Source organism: Carya illinoinensis, chromosome 3, assembly GCF_018687715.1.
Source record: "Carya illinoinensis cultivar Pawnee chromosome 3, C.illinoinensisPawnee_v1, whole genome shotgun sequence".
Lineage (NCBI taxonomy): Eukaryota > Viridiplantae > Streptophyta > Magnoliopsida > Fagales > Juglandaceae > Carya > Carya illinoinensis.
In genome coordinates this window covers 27,040,185-27,062,120 of record NC_056754.1, presented here as the reverse complement: position 1 = coordinate 27,062,120, position 21,936 = coordinate 27,040,185, and positions in this window count along the sequence as shown.

The window sequence follows — 21,936 nt, the reverse complement described above, 5'->3', positions numbered from 1 at the left end:
GACCCTTACAAAATCACCTTCATTATTTATTCTTAATTTGGAAATGATAGGGAACCCAAAATAATCAAACACTAGAAGAAAACATAACAAGTCAAGACAATATTATTCAAATTTTAATATTGATTTAAAAATAAATAACAAGAAGAAGAAATTATGGTTTAGGAAAAAAGTCAGCTAATGTCATGATCAATGGTGGTAAGATAAACTAAATGGTCAAGTAGTCAAGCCACTTTACAAGAAGAATTCTTTAAACAACCTTGATTGGAGAAATCCTTTAGATTTCATTAGAATATAACCCAAAACAACTCGAGGTTGTCAAACTTATGTTACTTGTTATTGGTTAATGACCAAAATTAATTAAACAACAACAGTCAACACTTTTAGTACCTTCACAAAGGCATGCAAAACCAAGCAACTTCATTTCTAGTTTGGAAGGTACTGAAGCAAGATTGCAATGCTCCATTTGGAGTTTACAAGCTTTTACCTTGAAAATAATATTATTGTCAATAGTAGTTATTTAAATATTTTTATTATATTAAACGTTTTCTTATCCTAAAAAAACGTTGTTGCAAGTCCCAAACAATTAGACAATCATTTAAGAGAGAGAGAGAGAGAGTACACATTTTTCATATAAAATATTGATTGATAAAAAGAGAGCAAAAAAGTTTATAGTGCGGACCGCATTGTCTTACCAAAATTTTACCGACTTCTTCATACTTTCCTTTCATTCGAAGATGAAGTGCCTTAGTTGCCAACTGGTTTGCACTCAATGCATCATTAACCACTCCAATGTCTTTACTAGAGTGCTTCATTTGGGATGAAAGATATTATGTCTTCACATTTCCCTTAACAAAGCCTATAGAATCATTATTTTGCGATAAAAAAACATTGTGCATGAAGTTTCAACCATTAGCAAACCTAAATGCTGCAGAAGATATAAGGCCAATGATGAAGTGTTAGAAATGCATAATTAAGTTGTTTTAGTGATTGATTTATTACATCAAAGAAGGGTTGAACACTTAATTATATATTAAAATTTTAACACTTAATAAAAAATTTATTGATGATAATATTTTGCATCAACGTCTCATATTTGCCATTGAAATACTTAAACTATAATATCATTTCATTTATATATTATTGGGCATTTATGGAAGGAAAGAAAGAATGGGACCTATAAGAAAATAGAAGAATTGATTATGATTTTGTGGAATCTCATCTAATAGGGATCAATTGCACTTCACTCTGGACACAGTAGGGGCACGCCGAAGATATCACGCTGGACGCAGCACGTTGCAGACCCGGGGGACAGCTTCATAACTTATTTTTTCATAGCTCTACTTTTTTTCTGCTCGGTTCAGACATAGGCGGCTTGGTTCTTTTTCGTTTTGACAGTTCTTAGCTTTTTTTTCTTTAGTTCCAGACCTGTTCGGCTGGTTTGCATTTTATTCTTGTTAGTTTAATTTCTTTCCAGACCTTAAGGAGTCAGTGGAAGGCCTGCTCACACTCTCGTTTAGTTATTTTATTCTTTATTTTTTTTCTTTGTCTTGTGAAGACACAGACCTAGGTGGCGGCTTTTGGATTATTTTTGTGTGGGTTTTACGTTTTCATTTCTTCCGAGTTTCCTTTCTTAAGCTCTTAGGTGTCGGCTAGTTTGGATTGAATTTTTTTCTTGTTTTTAGTTTTACTTTACGTTGGTTTTGGGGGATTTTAGTCGGCTAGATTTTATTTTCTTTTTTCCCGGGTTTATGAACTGGGTGTAGGCGGAAGCCCTCTCTCACTCTCGTTTTGATTTTATTTTTCGTTTCTTGTTCATCTTTCATTGGATTGGTCAGTTTCATTTTAATTTTATTTTGTTGGTTCCTTTTCCAGAACTTAGGAGCAGTTAGCTATTTTTATTCTTCTACATTTATTTTTATATAGCAAATTGAAATGTTAGGATTCATCATTTTTGGACATTTTGCTAATTTAGAGATGATAGGCTAGATTTTTGAGCTTGAGATTCAATGAGTAACCTATGACTGTTTTGGAATGGATTTTCTTCAATGTTATGCGATTTCAATGATTAACTTGTTGGATGATATTTTAGTTTACATCTAGAAAGGATTGAAGTTCTTTGTTCTTGGTTTAGATTAGTTGTAGATGTAAAGGCACAATTAATAGTTGAACAAGTAACAAGACTTTGATGACTTTCTTTCACTATCTTATAATTGTTATATAATCTATCAAGTAGTTTTATTAGGTTAAGAATTGGGATTCATTGCTATATTATCCGACCATGACTTCTAGGAATGGAAGCATGGTCGAGAGAAGATGAAAAGAAAAGTAAATCCATCTCCAATTCAGTGGGTGAAAATTATATCCCAAGTGTTTCTTTTATTGTTTCTTACAAGTTTAATTTATTTGCTACACATTTTTTCTAAACTTCTTAGTTTTGGTAATTTTAGAAATATAGATTCACATTTATTTTCATCTTTCATAATTGATACATTTTTTACACAAAAGAAATCTCACAAACGTTTTGATAACTCTTTGTCTCTATGGAATACGATCCTGGACTTATCCTTGTATTACTTTGACAGCTTCTACGCTTAGAAGACATAATTATAAGCTGATCAGCCAACATTCTTAGAAGATATTTTGATTCTTCCATCTTTCTTGTAATAAGGAATCTTGATCTTTAGGCTCATTGATTTTAAGATGCTGGAAATGTACATCCTTCAAGTCATGCTTGTCATGCTCATAAGATGCATAAATATGTAACATGCCAGCAAAATAAATATGATAATTATTTTCACCCCAAACAAAAGAATAAGTTTCAACTTAAATTAAACATAAATGCATTTAAAGGGGAAAAAAAAGCAATGCACTGGATAATGCAAGGCGGCAATGTATCTTTTTGGTAACTGTCTCACTTTAATTGTCTAAACCTGTTCAATGCTCCATTCTCTTTCTTTCTATCATTTTTGGCACATAGATAAGTTCGAGATGTGGCAGCTGAATAAGATATAATAGAAACAACTAGTTGACCAAGAAAACCACACATTTCTTTGACAACCTGCACAATTCCATTTGTTAGAGACAACAGTAAAAATAGGAAGGAAGAGAAAAATGTTCTAAAAAATACTTGCAAATATATAGAATTTAAGGTAACATACTTCCAGAATACTTTGCCCTTTTTAGGCTGCTTATTCTTGTGCATGCTTAAAGGCTTTTAGTCTCCAACTTGCAACTCATTCTCTAACAAAAGATGAAGATAAAAGTTGGTTCCCACTAACTTTGCTTCCATTAGTATGTTCTAGATAACCACAACTATTATCCTTCAAATAAGGATTCAATTCCTTGGAATGCACCTTATTTATCTTGAAAAAAAAAAAAAATTGTTTCATAATAAGCAAGGGACGGCAAATAATAAAGAAGGCACACATGTTTCATGCAAACAGAATATGCATATAAAAATTTAAAAAATGGTATAAGGAGATGGGAACCAAATGTACTAAAAAAAAAGAGAGATAAAATATAAGTACATTGCAAACTAGAACAACTAAATTTTCGTATGAGTTGTCAAGCTAAGATTATACCTCCTTTGTGAGATTTTCTTATAACTAGATGTTAATAGTCGCTACATGCCTTTCCACGCTAATTTCAACAGATCGAGGCATCCATTCTAATCCCATTTATTTTCTCATGATTTCCATCCCTTTCATAGAATCAGTAGTTGCTTCACCATTTTCTACAAACCAATAACAAAAAAAAAAAAAAAAAAAAAAAATCTTGTTTAACCACTATAAGATGTTTCTGGGCCTTTAAGAAACTGTATAGGAAATTTTAAAAATTTGATAAAAATAAAAAATAAAAAACAATCCATGACTATGTTTGGAAGAAAAACAAAAATAATTTGCTCGCCCACATACTCAAGTTAAATCCATTTATACAACTATAAGTTTCATAATGCAACTAGGTATTGACCTACATGGAAGAGAGAGTTAGGGGAAAGGATACACACAAAAAAAAAAAAAAAAACCCTTAAAAAATCTTGTTTTTTTGCTTTAACCAAAAGTGAAAAAGGTTGAATAAGTGCTCTAACAAAAACATAAATACTATTTATGGCATGCATCTTTAAATTCATTCAATAATATAGCACAAGAAGTGGAATCTTGCATTACCTCTAAGACCCTTCCAAAATCACCTTCATTATTTTTCAATTTGAAAATGAGAGGTGACCCAAAATAATCAAGCACTAGAAAGATAGATAACAAGCCAAGACCCCAAAAATCACATTATAATAATGGTTTAAAAATAAATAACAACAAGAAGAAATAGTGCTTAAGGATGAAAGCCCGCTAATGCTATGATCAATGGTGCTTTGATAAACTAAACGGCAAAGCAGCCAAGCCGTTTTACGAGAAGAATTCATCAACCAGTCTAAATTATGGAACTCCCTTAGATTTCATTAGATTACGATCTAAAACAACTCAGAGCTTTCTTCAGTAAGTTTATTGTTATTAGTTATATGATCAAGGTTAATTAAATTACAACACTCAACACTTTTTGTACCTCTTTGTAGACATGCAAGACCTAGGAACTTCCTTTCTAGTTTGGAAACTATTGAACTTAGATTGCAATGCCCCATTGAGAGTTTACAAACTTTTACCTTCAAATTAATATTGTTGTTAGTGGCAGTTACTTAATTATTTTTGTTCTCTTTAATATTCTCCAATCCCTTAAGAAATCTGTTGCAAGTCACAAACAATCAGACAATCATTTTAGAGAGAGCACACACTACCAAAATTTATAATGCGAACTACACAGTCTTACCAAGATTTTCTCAGCTTCTTCATGTTTTCCATTCATATGAAACTGAATTGCCTTAGTTGCCAACTGGTTTGCACTCAATGCATCATTAGTCACTACAATTCCTGTGCTAGATTGTTTCATTTGAGATGAAGCGAATTCCATCTCCACATTTCCCTCAACAAAACCAACATGATCATTATTCTTTTATTGAAACGTACTGTGCATGAGATTCCATCATTGGCAAACCTATTACAAAAGATATAAGGCCACCATCCTTAGAAAACATATTTTGATTCTTCTACATTCCCACGATCGATAAAGAATCTTGAACTTTAGGTGCCCTGATTTTATGATGCTTGAAAGGTACATCTTTCAAGTCATGCCAATCATGCCCTTGAGAAGAAGAAATATGTAAAATGTAAGCAAAATGAATGTGATAATTATTTTCACCCCAAACAACAATGGTAAGTTTCAACATAAAGGGAACATACATGAAATTAAAGGGAAAAAAAAAAAAAAAAAAGCAATGCAATGGATAAAGAAAGGTGGCAATGTACTTTTTGGTAACTGTCTCATTTGGATTATATAAACTTGTTCGTTGTTCCCCTTTCTTTCTATAATTTATGGCACATAGATAAGCTCGAGATGAGGCAGCTGAATGAGATGCTACAGAAACATCCAGTTGACCAAGAGAACCCTACCTTTCTTCAACAACCTACACATTTCCATTTGTTAGAAATAACAACAAAAATAAGGAGAGAGAGAGAGAGAGAGAGAGAGAGAGAGAGAGAGAGAGAGAGAGAGAGAGAGAGAGAGAGAGAGAGAGAGAGAGAGAGAGAGAACGGACCATGGAGATGCTTGTTAATATATAGAACTTAAGGTAACATACTTCCTAAAACCTTAGCTCTTGTTGGACTGCTAGTTCTTATGATTGTTTCAACACTTTCAATATCCAGCTTGAAGCTCCATCTCCTATAAATTAAGAAGATAAAAGTTAGTTCTTACTAGCTTCACACCCATTCATTTCTTTTGGATATTCACTACCATTATCCTTCAAATAAAGATTCAAGTATTGGCCTTGCACATTATTTATCTATAAAATAAGTAAATAAATTGTGACATAATAAGCATGGTAAGACAGACAACAAAGAAGGCATACAAGTTCTTGCAAATAGAATATGCATGTAAAAATTTGAGAAAATATAAAAGGGAAATAGGAACCAGAAGAAAAAAAGAAGATAAAAAAAGAAGTACATTTCAAACTAGAGCAGCTGCATTTTCGTTTGAGTTGTCTAATTAAGATTATGCCTCCTTAGTGGGAGTTCTTCTAACCGAATGTCAATAGTCACTATAGGCATTTCCTCCCTCCTTTTAGCAAGTCGAAGCATCCATTCTAACTTCATTTATTTTCTCACAATTTCCATCCCTTTCAAGGAATGAGTAGTTCCTTCACCCCTTTGAGAAAATATACTGAAAATTTTAAAAATTCAATAACGAAAACTTTTCATCACAACACTAGGAAGAAAAATGAAAATAATCTGCTCGCCCACTCACACAAATTAAATCCATCTTTAATACTATATGTTCAATATAAGGCAACTAGGTATTTGTAAAGGCAAAAAAGTTGGCTAGGATTAGATAAGTAAATGATAAGGCTTATCTTATCATATTATTTATTATTATTGGATGAATGTAAAAATAATTATTGATTTGTATCTAAACAATGCTGAGTCTATCTAGAAATTTTAGGAGTTGTCTAGATAAGTCCCTGAAGTCAAAATCGAGTTCTGATAGCATTGCACTTGTCCAGAAGAAATCTGAACTGAGTTTAGTCTATATCAGAAGAAGTTATCACGAAATGTTAGCAGTCCATCGGGACGCATTTTTGCGTCTGTTGCTAACCGTCAGTAGAGTCCTACTGCAACTAGAACTCTTTTCAGACCTTCTATTTAAAGGGATTCGGTTTTGTATCTTTTCAAGGACTTCAAGCCACGAATTTTACAGAGGAGATTCTGAGTGTTTATGAGAGAAAATTCACTTGAGAATTTTCATGGGGTTTTTCATATCTTCTTGAGTGTAATCGTGCTTTGAGTGCGTAGCAACATCGATTGGGTTTCAGCCTTTGGAGTTCCAGAAGGGAAGTCAACATTTAAAGATCGCCAGAGGTTCTGGCTGTTACTGTGGTAGAAGACAAACGGGTCGTTTGTCTAGGCAAGTAAGAGAGTCGAATTGTAAAGGTTTTGTAATTGATTATTGCTTGTAATTGTTCTTCAAATAATAAAATTGACTTTCCTAGGTTTAGCTGCCCCGTAGGGTTTTACCTTTAAAGAGTTCTTTAAAGGGTTTCCCTTCGTAACCAATCGTTGTGTCTTGCAAAATTGATTATTTATTTTAAAGTATTTGATTCGTTTCATAATCTTGATAATTGAGATCTAACTTATTTGTTCAAGGAAATTGGTAGACGATTTTGTGGTTTTATAGGGGTACGTTGGGAATTTCAATTGGCATCAGAGCGTGGTTCACTCTTTCGAGTGTGATCCGTGCCCCTGCAATATGTCATCATTGACTGCCTCACTGCACTTCAATGGTAAAAATTATGCATATTGGAAAGTACGCATGCGAGCCTTTCTCAAATCATTGGATGAGCGAGTGTGGAATGCGGTTGTACGAGGATGGATCAGACCAGAAACAAATATTGATGATTGGACAAAAGAAGAAATCACCAACTGTAATTGGAATAGCAAGGGGCTGAATGCTATATTCATGGCTGTATCTCCAAAAGAATTTAAGAGAATCTCCATGTGTGAGATTGCTAAAGAGGCATGGGATATCTTGGAGATTACACATGAAAGAACAAAAATTGTGAAGAACTCAAAATTACAATTGTTAACTTCTAAATTTGAGGAGATTAAAATGCTGGAAGAGGAAAGTTTTGATGATTTTTATTCTAAACTGAATGATATTGTGAATTTCAGGTTTAATCTTGGAGAAAAGGTGGAAGATTCAAGAGTTGTAAGGAAGATTCTAAGGTCTTTACCTGAAAGATTTCGACCCAAAGTTACTGCAATTGAAGAAAGTAAAGATCTGGATGCAATAAAGGTAGAAGAATTGGTAGGTTCTTTGCAAACATATGAATCTTCACTTCCTCAAACAAGAAAAGGTAAGTCCATTGCTTTAAAGACTATAGAAGAAAATTATAAAAATATTTCTGATGAAGAAAGTCTGAATGATGAAGAGATTTCTTTACTTGCTAGAAAATTTAGAAAGTTCATGTTTAATAAAGAGAATGGTAAACAAAAACGAAAAAAAAATGTTTTTGCTAAGAAAAATGAATCTGAAAATTGAAAAAAAGAAAAAACTGAGGAAAAGGATAAAGTTCAGTGTTATGAATGTTCTGGGTATGGTCATATAAGAGTTGAATGTCCAAACTTCAAGAAAAACAAAGGGAAAGCGTTGAATGTCACACTTAGCGATATTTCAGATTCTGAAAGTTCAAACTCATCTTCTGATGATGAAAAATCTTTTATGGCTTTCTCTACTATTGTGAATGATCTTCCTGATATTACACAGACAAAATCTGAAAGTAGTTGTGAGTACAGTGATTCAAATGTATCAATTGTTGAGGGTGATCAAGAACTGAGTTTACAGGAGGCTTACAATGATGTGTGTGAAGAAGTGATCAAATTAAAGAAACTCAACAAGAAGTTGTATAAGAAGTTCACTGATATGAAGAGTGAGAAAAACAACATGTCTGAAGCTTTAAAAGTTTCTGAGAGTGAAATAGCCAGATTAAAAAATCGAAATATTGCACTAGAAAAGGAATTGGAAAAGGTTGAAGAAAAAACAACAACACAAAAATGAGAAGAAATGTTGAGTTTTCAAAAAATGAGTAGTGACAGAACTGGTCTAGGGTACACGACTTCTAAAGGAAAAGAAAAATTGGTCTCATCATCTGCTGCTACAACCTCCAAAGGTATTGTTTTTGTTAAAGGAAGTCAAGGTAAGAGTTTTCAAAATCATGCTGAACTTAAGCTAGTTTATTCAAAAAACCTGCATGATAAATTTGTTCCTACATATCATAAGTGTGGAGTAGTAGGTCATATAAGACCACATTGTTTTAACATGAATCAAGTGCAGAAATTTGAAGGAAAAAGAAAAGAGAAGAGCCTACAGACTCAAGTTGATGACATGAGTCAACAAATCAATCTCATAAATCTTAAGCTTGGGGAACTAGCAGATATTTGCCTTCAAAACAAAGAAAAACACAAGTCAATACTCAAGACAAAATGGGTGAGAAAGAAAGATGCAGTATGTCTTGTTGCTCACACAGCACTGAGATCAAAGGAAGATTGTCTGTGGTACCTGGACAGCGGCTGTTCAAGGCACATGTCTAGAGACAAAAACTTACTCAAGAAAATTGAAACATCTCATGGAGGCACCGTGACCTTTGGAGATGGGAGCAAGGCTGTCATAGAAGGGAAATGGAGTATTGAAATACCAGGACTACCTATGTTGCATGATGTTTTATTTGTTAATGGTTTGAAAGCTAATTTACTCAGCATTAGTCAGTTTTGTGACAATAATTTTTCTATGCAGTTTTCAAAAGATGCATGCAACCTATATGATAAAGGTGGAGAATGGATCTTACAAGGTACGAGAACTTTAGACAATTGTTATGGAATTTCTCCAAAACCATTGGAGAAATGTCATAGAGTCACACTTGATGAAGCTGAATTATGGCATCAATGCCTTGGGCATATTAATTTTAAAAATTTGCCAAAAATCTCAAAAAGAAAAATTATTGATGGACTGCCCAAGGTAATAAAGGTGAAGAAAATAGTGTGTGGAGCATGCCAAGAAGGAAAACAAACTAGAGCTCAACACAAGAAGATTTCTTATATTCTTACCTCTTGACCTCTTGAGCTATTGCATATGGATTTGATGGGTCCAACACAAACTGAGAGTCTTGGAGGAAAGAAGTATATCATGGTGATTGTAGATGACTTTTCAAGGTTCACATGGATAATGCTCTTAAGAGAAAAATCTGAAGTTTTTGATCTTGCCAAAAAGCTATTCAAGAAACTACAAATAGAGAAGGGAGTTTCTATTTCTAGAATACGCAATGATCATGGTCGAGAATTTGAGAATACTAATTTTACTTCTTTTTGTGATGAACAGGGAATACACCAAGAATTTTCTGCACCTATCACTCCACAACAAAATGGAATGGTGGAAAGGAAAAATAGAGCAATTCAGGAAATGGCACGAACAATGTTATGCAACAAGAAGATGACTTTATATTTTTGGGGAGAAGCTGTGAATACAGCAAATCATATCTTGAATCGAGTGGTTCTAAGACCCGGCACCAATCAAACACCTTACGGTTTGTGGAAAAATAAAAGGCCTACGGTAAAGTATTTTTAAATTTTTGGTAGCAAGTGTTATATTCTGAAAGACAGAGAAAACAATCATAAATTTGAAAGCAAAAGTGATGAAGGATTGTTTCTTGGCTATTCCTCCAATAGTAAGGCTTATAGAGTTTACAACTTATGTACACAATCTGTTATGGAATCAATTAACGTAGTTGTGGATGACATTTCAGCTGAAACTACCATGAAGGAGCTTGAGAATATGAAGGAACTGGGGCAGACCAGTGCAAAAGACTCACACGTGCAAAATGAGGAAGATCATATAGAGGAGACATCACAAAATCCACAAATCAAAGAACCTTCTTCAAAAATCACTCAAAATCATCCTAAAGAAAACATTCTCGGTGAGCTAGATGAAGGTATGAGGCTTAGAAGAAGAGTACTAAATCAGGTTTCTTTTGTGTGTTATTTGTCACAGGTTGAACCCAAGAAAGTCGAGGAAGCACTAAATGATGAAAGTTGGGTCAACGCCATGCATGAAGAACTCCATCAATTTACTAGAAATGATGTATGAGCGTTAGTTCCTAGACCAGAAAATTATAACATCATTGGGACTAAGTGGATCTTTAAGAACAAATCCGATGAGCATGGTACTATTGTGAGAAATAAAGCAAGGCTGGTTGCACAAGGTTACACACAAGTAGAAGGGATTGATTTTGATGAAACATTTGCTCCTGTGGCCCGACTAGAATCTGTTCGCATTCTACTAGCACTTGCCTGTCATCTAGACTTCAAATTATATCAAATGGATGTCAAGAGTGCCTTCCTAAATGGAGTGTTACAAGAAGAGGTATATGTCAACCAACCAAAAGGATTTGTTAATCATCTCTACCCTGAATATGTCTACAGGTTGAAGAAGGCGTTGTATGGATTGAAACAAACACCTCGAGCTTGGTATGAAAGGTTAACTGCCTACTTACTTGATCATGACTTTGTTAGAGGACAAGCTGATAGGACTTTATTCACAAGAAGATCAAGTAAACAACTCTTAATTGCTCAAATATATGTTGATGATATTGTTTTTGGAGCAACACTTGAATCTCTTGCTTATAACTTTGCAAATGAAATGAAATCTGAATTTGAGATGAGTATGATTGGTGAGTTAAATTTCTTCTTGGGTATTCAAGTAAAACAATGTAAAGAAGGAATATTTATTTCACAATCCAAATATGCAAGAGATCTTGTAAAAAAATTTGGAATGGAAGGAAAAAGCAATGCTCGAACTCCCATGAGCACTTCAGTGAAAATCAACAATGACTCCACAGGTAAAAATATTGATCCCACTCTTTATAGAAGCATGATAGGAAGTTTATTATATATTACAGCAAGTAGACCTGATATAGCTTTCAGTGTTGGTGTATGTGCTAGATTTCAAGCTAATCCTAAAGAATCCCATCTTACTACAGTAAAAAGAATCATAAAATACCTTAATGCCACTGTTGATTATGGGATATGGTACTCAAAAGACACTAATCTTATACTTGTTGGCTATTCGGATGCTGATTGGGCTGGGAATGCTGATGATAGAAAGAGTACTACGGGTGGGTGTTTTTATATAGGTGGAAATCTTGCAGCTTGGATGAGTAAAAAACAAAATTCTATTTCTTTATCTACTGCTGAAGCTGAATACATAGCTGCAGGGAGTTGTTGTACTCAGCTATTATGGATGAAAAAAATGCTTGATGATTATGGTTTTTCTCAAGACACTATGACAATATATTGTGATAATTCAAGTGCTATAAGTATTTCCAAAAATCCTGTCCAGCATTCTCGAACCAAGCACATTGATATTAGACATCATTTTATAAGAGACTTGGTTGAGTCTAAAATAATATCCTTGGAACATGTGTCTACTGAACATCAACTGGCTGATTTGTTTACTAAACCTTTGGATGGACTTAGATTTGAGTTTTTACGAAAAGCCATTGGTATATGTGATCCCAAGTGAAAGGTTTTCTATCATACTAGTTTTAGGATATTTTCTTCCAGTTTTTTTTTCTTTCTTTAAAAGCATGAATGTTTTAGTTTTTTTTTTAAATTTAAATAAATATAAAAACAAAACTGGATTGTGTATTTTCTTTAAGGTACATGTTTGTTACATCATAGTTTGAGCATGTATGGAATTGCCTTAAAAATTTTCTGATCTTATGTACTGCTCCTCTTTGTGCAGTTCTCTTTAAGTATACTAACCCTATAGGTCTTTTTGGCAAAGTTCATTTATAATGCACTGTGAGGAACCTATATGTAAGCATCCTATAATTTTTTTTTTTTATGCTCATCAAAGAGGGAGTTCATGCCTTAAATTGACTAATACTAGTTGAACCTAGTACATCTTTAAAGAGCTCTCTTCTTGGCAAACACAAAGAGTGATCCATATAGAAAAAGTGGTGTCTATTCATTGCAGAAAAAGACAAGCACCCTACACGGATCTATCACCTTGAGTTCTTACAGAAAAAATCGTTGCTCCAATCATTATGGAAAAAGATGAGCAACCAAACATGAACAAAGGGGTGTACAAACTAGTGTTTGGAGGAGATGCTTATGTATCTAGGCCCTAGCATAAAGTTTGACTTTTAAGGTCAAGAAACAAACTCTTGAGAGCATCTTTATAAAAAAAAATTATCTTTCTTTAAACAAAGGTATCAAAAATATAAAACAAAAGAAAGCAAGAAAAAAAAAAAAGAAAAAAAAAAGAAAAAAAAAGGGAAGTTCATAACATGCTATGGTATAAGTATACTCACTCACACACTCACATGAACTTTGACATTACTAATTCTATGAGGAGTGAACATCCAAAAAGGGATTGTTGCAAACATGAGTGTGCTAAGGATTATTGAATTTTTTTTTGTATATTCTGACTTGATTAAACTAAGGTGTTTTTAGGCATGTTATCTTGTTTTTTTTTTTTTTTAATTTTTTTATTAAACTAAGAGTTTTTTTTTTTTTTTTTGGTTTTTTGTTCTGTTGTTCCTTTTTATTTAAAATTAAAAAAAAGGGGTTCCCAATGTGTTGCATACATATATATCGGGTCTTTTATGTCTAAGTGTAGAAGTCCTAATAGGACTCTTTGGTCCAGCACATGCGCGGTGGGGGGTTCTTCTTTTAAAACCTTTTAGCATACCTCTTGCCCTTTGTCTCCTACAATTAGCCCGACCCTCATAAGCATCCCCTTACCCATTTTCATGGCAGCTTGCTTCCTTCCCACAATCCTCCATACATGGTGCTCTTTTCACTCTCATTCCTCCTCATTCCATCTTCAAGGTAAGTATTCTCGGCTCTTCTGTTTTTTTTTTTCCTCTTCTTTTCTTCTCTCAAGTTTCGATATGTTGATATCTACAGTTTCTGTGAAGGGTTTTATTTTTTTTGGTTGTTTGGTTGAGCTGCACTACTCGAAAATGGGTTGGTTGTATTGTTTCTTCCCACTATATACATGTATTGAGGACAAAGCTCCATTGCACACGGATTCTCTGTTTTTATTCTCCACGGGTGCACACCAAGTGTGTGTTTTTTCCTGACTCATCTCTATTTTGTTTTGGGCAATTGTTAGGACGGTTCTTTCTTATCTATACATAATGAGATTCAAAGAAAGGGCAAAACACATAAAGATCACTACTCCTGTACCATCCGAGCACTCTTCAAGTGAGGATGTCCCTTCACTTGAACCAATGCAGTTAGGCGACACTTCCGCCCCTCCTCCATCTCCATCACCATCGGTGCTTGTGCCCACAGAAGCACCTCCTGATCGCTTCACCTCCATTGAAGCTGAGAATGCCTATAGAAATACCTTTTCCAAGAGACCCGTCTTGGGTGAACGGGAGGTAAGCATTCATGACTTTCCTTCGGATGACTTCCAAATTATCCGCCATATATTCATTGAAAGAGGATGGGAGAAGCTCACTCATGCCCTTCCTACACCTTGTGTCGAGGTGGTCCAGGAATTTTATTCCAATATAGCCCACTTCAATTTAGATGATCATAGCATCATCTCTACTGTTTGAGGGATTCAAATTGAGGTATCTCCTGCTATTCTCCGCAATTTATTTATTCTTCCTGAGGTGGAATCCCCTCTATACCCATATAAGGGCATGGGAGCCCCAACCAAGATTGCGATGCGCAATCTATTTGTTGGTCTCACTGGCCCCAAATGGACTGCCAAGACACACAGACTGCCTCTTCACAATATGCTTCCTCAGTATCGGCTCCTGGCCAAAATAGTATTGACCAATCTCTGGCCTATTAGTCGTCACACCGAAATTTCTCTAGAGAGAGCTTATTTTATGTATACTCTTGCTACTGGTGTGTCTATTGATTTTCCACGGCATGTCATTGATATTATTCATCGTTCACATGTGGAAAAAGAGTTAAATCTCCCATTTGGAAGTCTAATTACTAAATTGGCCATGATTGCAAAAGTGCCACTTCGAGCAAATGAACATACCATGAAGCTGCCAGGGCCTATTTCAGCCTTAACCGTGGTTAAATTAGCAGCTGTCATCACCAAGAAGCACCCCCTCACTACTGAGTCAGCATCCTCTCCACTTGAACCGTCCATCCCCACCTCTCAAGTTCTTGAGCAAATCTCTTTGTTATCTTAGAAGATTGATAGCTTCACAGCTAAGTGGGAGGCCAGTCAGTCCAAGTTGGAGCAACAATTGGCTGCAGTACGCTCTGATTGTGTACAGGCAAATGATCGACTGGTTCAACTTTCTTTGGATGTCCAACACATTATGGCAAGTGTAGTTGATTCTGACGATGAAAGATAGACCTCCATGACTGATTGTTGACAAAAAGGGGGAGAAAAGTTTAAGGGGGAGCAGCAGGATCAAAGGGGAGTACAATGACAACTGAAAAAATTGAAAAACTTATCATGTTACTTTTTTTTCTGTTTTCCAGTTTAGTTTTTTTTTTTTTTTGAGGCTGTAATGCAGATACAATTTGGCATGTATTTTGATTAGGCTAACTGTCAATTCTATTTTTATTAAATCACAACTCTTTATAATCTTCTATATTTTTTGTGATTTGATAGTTGACATATTTTCAGGGAATTTACATTCATCAAACTGGTTTCGTCATTAATCCGCCAAATGGGGATTTTGTAAAGGCAAAAAAGTTGGCTAGGATTAGATGAGTAAATGATAAGGCTTATCTTATCATATTATTTATTATTATTGGATGAATGTAAAATTAATTATTGATTTGTATCTAAACAATGCTGAGTCTATCTAGAAATGTTAGGAGTTGTCTAGATAAGTCCCTGAAGTCAAAATCGAGTTCTGATAGCATTGTACTTATCCAGAAGAAATATGAACAGAGTTTAGTCTATATCAGAAGAAGTTATCACGAAACGTTAGCAGTCCGTCGGGACGCATTTTCGCGTCTGTTGCTAACCGTTAGCAGAGTCCTACTGCAACTAGAACTCTTTTCAGACCTTCTATTTAAAGGGATTCGGTTTTGTATCTCTTCAAGGACTTCAAGCCATGAATTTTATAGAGGAGATTCTGAGTGTTTATGAGAGAAAATTCACTTGAGAATTTTCATGGGATTTTTCATATCTTCTTGAGTGTAATTGTGCTTTGAGTGCGAAGCAACATCGATTGGGTTTCAGCCTTTAGAGTTCCAGAAGAAAAGTCAACATTTGAAGATCGCCAGAGGTTCTAGTTGCTACTGTGGTAGAAGACAAACGGGTCGTTTGTCTAGGCAAGTAAGAGAGTCGAATTGCAAAGGTTTTGTAATTGATTATTGCTTGTAATTGTTCTTCAAATAATAAAATTGACTTTCCTGGGTTTGGCTGCCCCTAGGGTTTTACCTTTAAAGAGTTCTTTAAATAGTTTCCCTTCGTAACTAATCGTTGTGTCTTGCAAAATTGATTATTTATTTTAAAGTATTTGATTCGTTTCATAATCTTGATAATTGAGATCTAACTTATTTGTTCAAGAAAATTGGTAGACAATTTTGTGGTTTTATAGGGGTACGTTGGAAATTTCAGTATTGAACCGTGGAAAAGAGAGACTTAGGGGAAAGGATACAAACAAAGAAAAATAACTTAAAAACTTATATCTTTTGTTGCAACCAAAAGTGAGAAAAATTGAATAAGTGCTCCTACAGGAACATAAATACAACTTTTGGCATGAATCTTTAAATTCAATTAACAATAAAGCACCAAAAGTTGAATATTACATCACCTCTAAGACCTTACAAAACCACTTTCATTATTTATTTTCAATTTAGAAATGACAGGGGGCCCAAAATAATGAAGCACTGGAAAAAAATGACAAGTCAAGACCCATTAATCAAATTATAATATTGTTTTAAAAGTAAATAACAAGAAAAAGGAAATTATGGTTAAGAAAGAAAGCCCACTAATACCATGATCAATAATGCTAAGATAAACTAATCGGTAAATTAGTAGCTAAGCTACTTTATAAGAAGAATTCTTCAATCAGCCTAGATTGGCAAAATCCCTTAAATTTCATTAGAATATGACCCAAAACAATTCAAGACTTTCACCCTTACGTTACTTGTTAATGGTTAGCTAACTCAGATTAATTAAATAACAACAATCAACACTTTTAATACCTCCTCATAGGCATGCAAGACATAGGAACTTCCTTTCTAGTTTGGAAGGTATTGAAACCAGATTGCAATGCTTCATTTGAAATCTACAAGTTTTTACATCCAAATTAATATTGTTGTCAATGGTAGTTACTTAAATATTTTTGTTTTCTTCAAAATTTTCTTATCCTTTGAGAAAGTTATTGCAACTCCCAAATAATCAGATACTCACTTGAGAGAGAGAGAGAGAGAGAGAGTACACATTTTTTATGTAAAGTATTAATTAGTCAGAAGAGAGCGGAAAAGTTTATAATGCAAACTACACTATGTAACCAAATTTTTACCGACTTCTTCATGCTTTCCTTTCATACAAAGTTAGTTGAAGTGACAGTTGCCAACTAGTTTGCACCCAATGCATCATTAGCACTCTAAGGCCTTGATTAAATTGTTCTTTTGAGATGAAGAAAATCTTGTCTCCACATTTCCATCAACAGAACCAACATGATCATTATTCTACTATCGAAAAGCATTGTGCATGAAGCTTCCACCATTAACAAATAGATTTAAGCTAAATATTGTAGAAGATATGAGGCCAACATATTTAGAAGACATTTTGACTCTTTCGTGTTTCTCACAATAAAAAATCTTGAACTTTAGACTCCCTGATTTTATGATGTTGGAAAGGTACATCCTTCAAGTCATGTTTGTCATGCTCCTAAGAAATAGATATATGTAACATGTCAGCAAAAGTAATGTGATAATTATTTTCACCCCAAACAACAATAGTAAGTTTTAACTTAAATCAAGCATAAATACATTTAAAGGAAAAAAAAATAATGAAAGGTATCTTTTTGATAATTGTCTCACTTTGATTGTTTGAACCTGTTTGTTGTTTCCATTTCTCTCTCTCTCTCTCTCTCTCTCTCTCTCTCTCTCTCTCTCTCTCTCTCTCTCTCTGTTTTTTTTTTTTTTTTTTTTTTTTTTTTTTTTTTTTTTTATCATTTATGACATGTAGATGACCTCAAGATGTGGCAGTTGAATGAGATATTACAGAAACAACCATTTGACCAAGTAAATTCCACCTTTCTTTGACAACCTGCACAATTCTATTTGCTAGAGACAACATCAAAAATAGAAAGAGCGAAAAAAGAGATACTTGCTAGTATATAGAATTTAAGGTAACTTACTTTCCCAAACCCTTGTCTTTCCCGAGCTGCTTGTTCTTGTGCACAATTCATAGCTTTCAGTTTCTAGCTTGCAACTCAATCTCTAAGAACAATAGAAGATAAAAGTTGGTTCCCACTAGCTTTGCTCCCATTAATATCTTCTGGATAACCACTACCATTATCTTTCAAATAAGGATTCAATTCCTTGGGATGCACTTTATTTATCTTGAAAAGAAGTAAATAAATCGTTTCATAACAAGCAAGGTAAGACGAGCAATAAAGAATGCATACATGTTTCATGCAAATTGAATATGCATGTAAAAAATTGAAAACAGGTAGAGGAGAAGGAAACCAAATATAGAAAAAAAAAAGAGATAAAAATTTAAGTACATTGCAAACTGGAACAATTGAATTTTCGTATGAGTTATCAAACAAAAATTATACCTCCTCAGTGGAATTTTCTTTTGACCAGATGTCAATAGTCACTACCGGCATTTCCATGCTACTTTCAAATGGTCGAAGCATCTATTCTGATCTCATTTATTTTCTCACAATTTTCATCCCCTTCATAGAATGAGTAGTTCCTTCACCATTTTCTAAAAACTCAAAAAAAAAAAAAAATTAATATTTAACCACTATAAGACATTTATGTGCCTTTGAGAAACTATACAGGAAATTTTAAAAATTTGAGAAAAGAACTTTCCACATCCACATTATGAAGAAAACCGAAAATAATCTGCTCACCCACTCACACAAGTTAAATCCATCCTTCTGCTATAAGTTTCATAAGGCAATTAGGTATTGAACCATGGGGAAGAGAGAGTTAGGGGGAAGGATACAATACAAAGAAATAAAAACTTCAAAAATCGTATCTTCTACTGCAATCGAAAGTGAGAAAAGTTGAATAAGTGCTCCAACAAAAACATAAATACTACTTATGGAATGTATCTTTATATTCATTTACCAATATAGCACAAGAGGGAATCTTGTGTTAGAAATAATCAAGCACTAGAAAGACAGATAACAAGTCAAGACTCCAAAAATCATATTATAATATTGGTTTAAAAATGATCAATGTTATGATCAATGGTGTTATGATAAACTAAATGATAGCTGATTTACAAGAAGAAATATTTAACCAACCCAGATTAGGGAAACCCCTTAGATTTTATTAGATTATGACCCAAAATAGCTCAAGGATTTCTTCATTAAGTTTCTTATTATTGGTTAGATTATCAAAATTAATTAAATTACAACACTCAACACTTTTAGTACCTCCTCGTAGATATGCAAGACCTAGGAACTTCCTTTCTAGGTTGAAAGGTATTGAACCTAGATTGCAATGCCCCGTTAGGAGTCTACAAGCTTTTACCTCTAAATTAATATTGTTTTCAGTGGCAGTTACTTAAATATTTTTGTTCTCTTTAATATTATCTAATCCTTAAAGGAAGCTGTTGCAAGTCACAAAGAATTAGACAATCATTCCAAAAAGAGTAAACACTTTTCATGTGAAATATTGAGTGGTGATAAGAGAGTAGAAAAGTTTATAATGCAAACTACATAGTCTTTTCAAAATTTTATCGACTTCTTCTTGCTTTCCATTCATACGAAGCTGAATTGCCTTAGCTGCTAACTAGTTTGCATTCAATGCATCATTAGTCACTCCAATGCCTATGCTGGATTGCTTCATTTGAGATGAAGTTAATTCTGTCTCCACATTTCCCTCAATAGAACCAACATAATCATTATTCTGCTATCGAAGAGCACTGCGTATGAGATTCCATCATTGGCAAACCTATTTAAGCTAAACACTGCAAAAGATATGAGGCCAGCACCCTTAGAAGACATATTTTGGTTCTTCTGCCTTCTCCACAATAAAGAATCTTGAACTTTAGACTCCCTCATTTTATGATGCCGGAAAGGTACATCTTTCAAGTCATGCTTGTCATGCCCTTGAGAAGTAAAAATATGTAACATGTAAGCAAAAGAAATGTGATAACTATTTTTACCCCAAATGACAACAGTAAGTTTCAACATGAATAGAACATAAATGCGATTAAAGAAAAAAAAATTGTAACGCACATGATTAAAAAAAAAAAAAGTGGCAAGGTACTTTTTGGTAATTGTCTCACTTTGATTATCTAAACTTGTTCGTTGTTCCCCTCTCTTTCTATAATTTATGGCACGTAGATGAGCATGAGATGAGTAGCTAAACGAGATACTACCGATTACCGAAACATCCAGCTGACGAAGAGAACTGCACATTTCTTTGACAACCTACACATTTCTATTTGTTAGATTCAAAAGCAAAAATAGAAAGAGAGAGTAAACGGACTACAGAGATGCATGTTAATATATAGAATTTAAGGTAACTTACTTCCTAAAGCCTTTGGCCTTCTCGGACTGCTAATTCTTTGCAGGCTTTCAGTCTCCAGCTTCCATCTCCATCTCCAAGAACTAAAGAAGTTAAAAGCTGGTTCCCACTAGCTTTCTACCCATTCATTTTTTTTTTGCATACCCACTAACATTATCCTTCAAATAAGGATTCAAGTTCAGGCGTTGCACCTTATTTATCTATAAAAGAAATAAATAAATTATGACATAATAAGCATGCTAAGACAGGCAACAAAGAAGGCATACAAGTTCTTGCAAATAGAATATGCATGTAAAAAATTGGAAAAAAAATTAAAAAGGGAATGGGAACCAGAAGTACAAAAAAAGAAGAAGATAAAAATAAAAGTATATTTCAAACTAGAGTTGTTGCATTTTCTTGTGAGTTGTCAAACTAAGATTATGCCTCCTCAGTGGGAGCTTCTTCTAAGTGGATGTCAACAGTCACTATAGACCTTTCCACCTTTCTTTCAACATGTCGAAGCATCCATTCTAACTCTATTTTTTTTTTCTCACAATTTTCATCCCCTACATGGAATGAGTAGTTCCTTCACCACATTGTAAAAGAAAAGAAAAAAAAAAACCACAATAAGATGTTTTGACACCTTTGGGAACTTGTACAGGAAATTTGAAAATTTCAATAAAGAAAACTTTTCATCACACACTAGGAATAAAAATGAAAATAATCTGCTCGCCTACTCACATAAATTAAATCCATTTTTAATACTATATGTTCCATATAAGGCAATTACGTATTGAACTGTGGGGAAGAGAGACCTAGGGAGAATGATACAATACAAAGAAAAATAACAAAAGAATTTGTATTTTCTGCTGCAACCAAAAGTGAGAAAAGTTGAATAAGTGCTTCTACATTGATAAGTGTTAAAATAAACTTTTCAACTTGAGCAAATTTAAAATTCATAAATAATCTAAATAATTTATAGATCGTGGGCTTACCTAAAATGACCCATTAAACTTAATTAGGCCTAATAAAATTTATTCTTATAAATATTGAGCTGGGGCGTTATAACTACAAACCAAGTTCTTTGTTGCACATTCATCGAAAAAATGAGAAAATTTTCATTTGTTGTGTTCTCAAGAGGGGGCAAGAAGAATATGATGAGGTGGGGTTCAATTAATTTGATTAGAACATTTTAGGGATATTTGAATTGTTAATTTTGTCCTACATCTTACGATTTTTTTGAAGATAATCTAGATTGAACAACTGTGCTTATTTTCTATGTCCTCTCTTACAGTGGATTTATCTCAATCTCAAGAGGATAACATGAAGTGATACTACAATATTGAACAAATCTTGCCTTCATATCACTCTAACAAGCTCTACTAACATACGGAGTTGCATGTAGCTACAATTCTATAGACACACGTTATTGGGATTAATTGGCTATTAGCAGCTTGTTTTAAAAATTATAGTAGAGGTAAACAAAAGAAAATTCGTCAATCACACAAAGAACACCAAAACTTTAGTGGTTTAACTCAATGTCAGCCTACGCCGACTAACGTGATCAGTCTCGATGAATTCACTATCAACAAAATGAAGTACAAGAGAGGTATAACAAATCATTCATCAATTCCAAAAA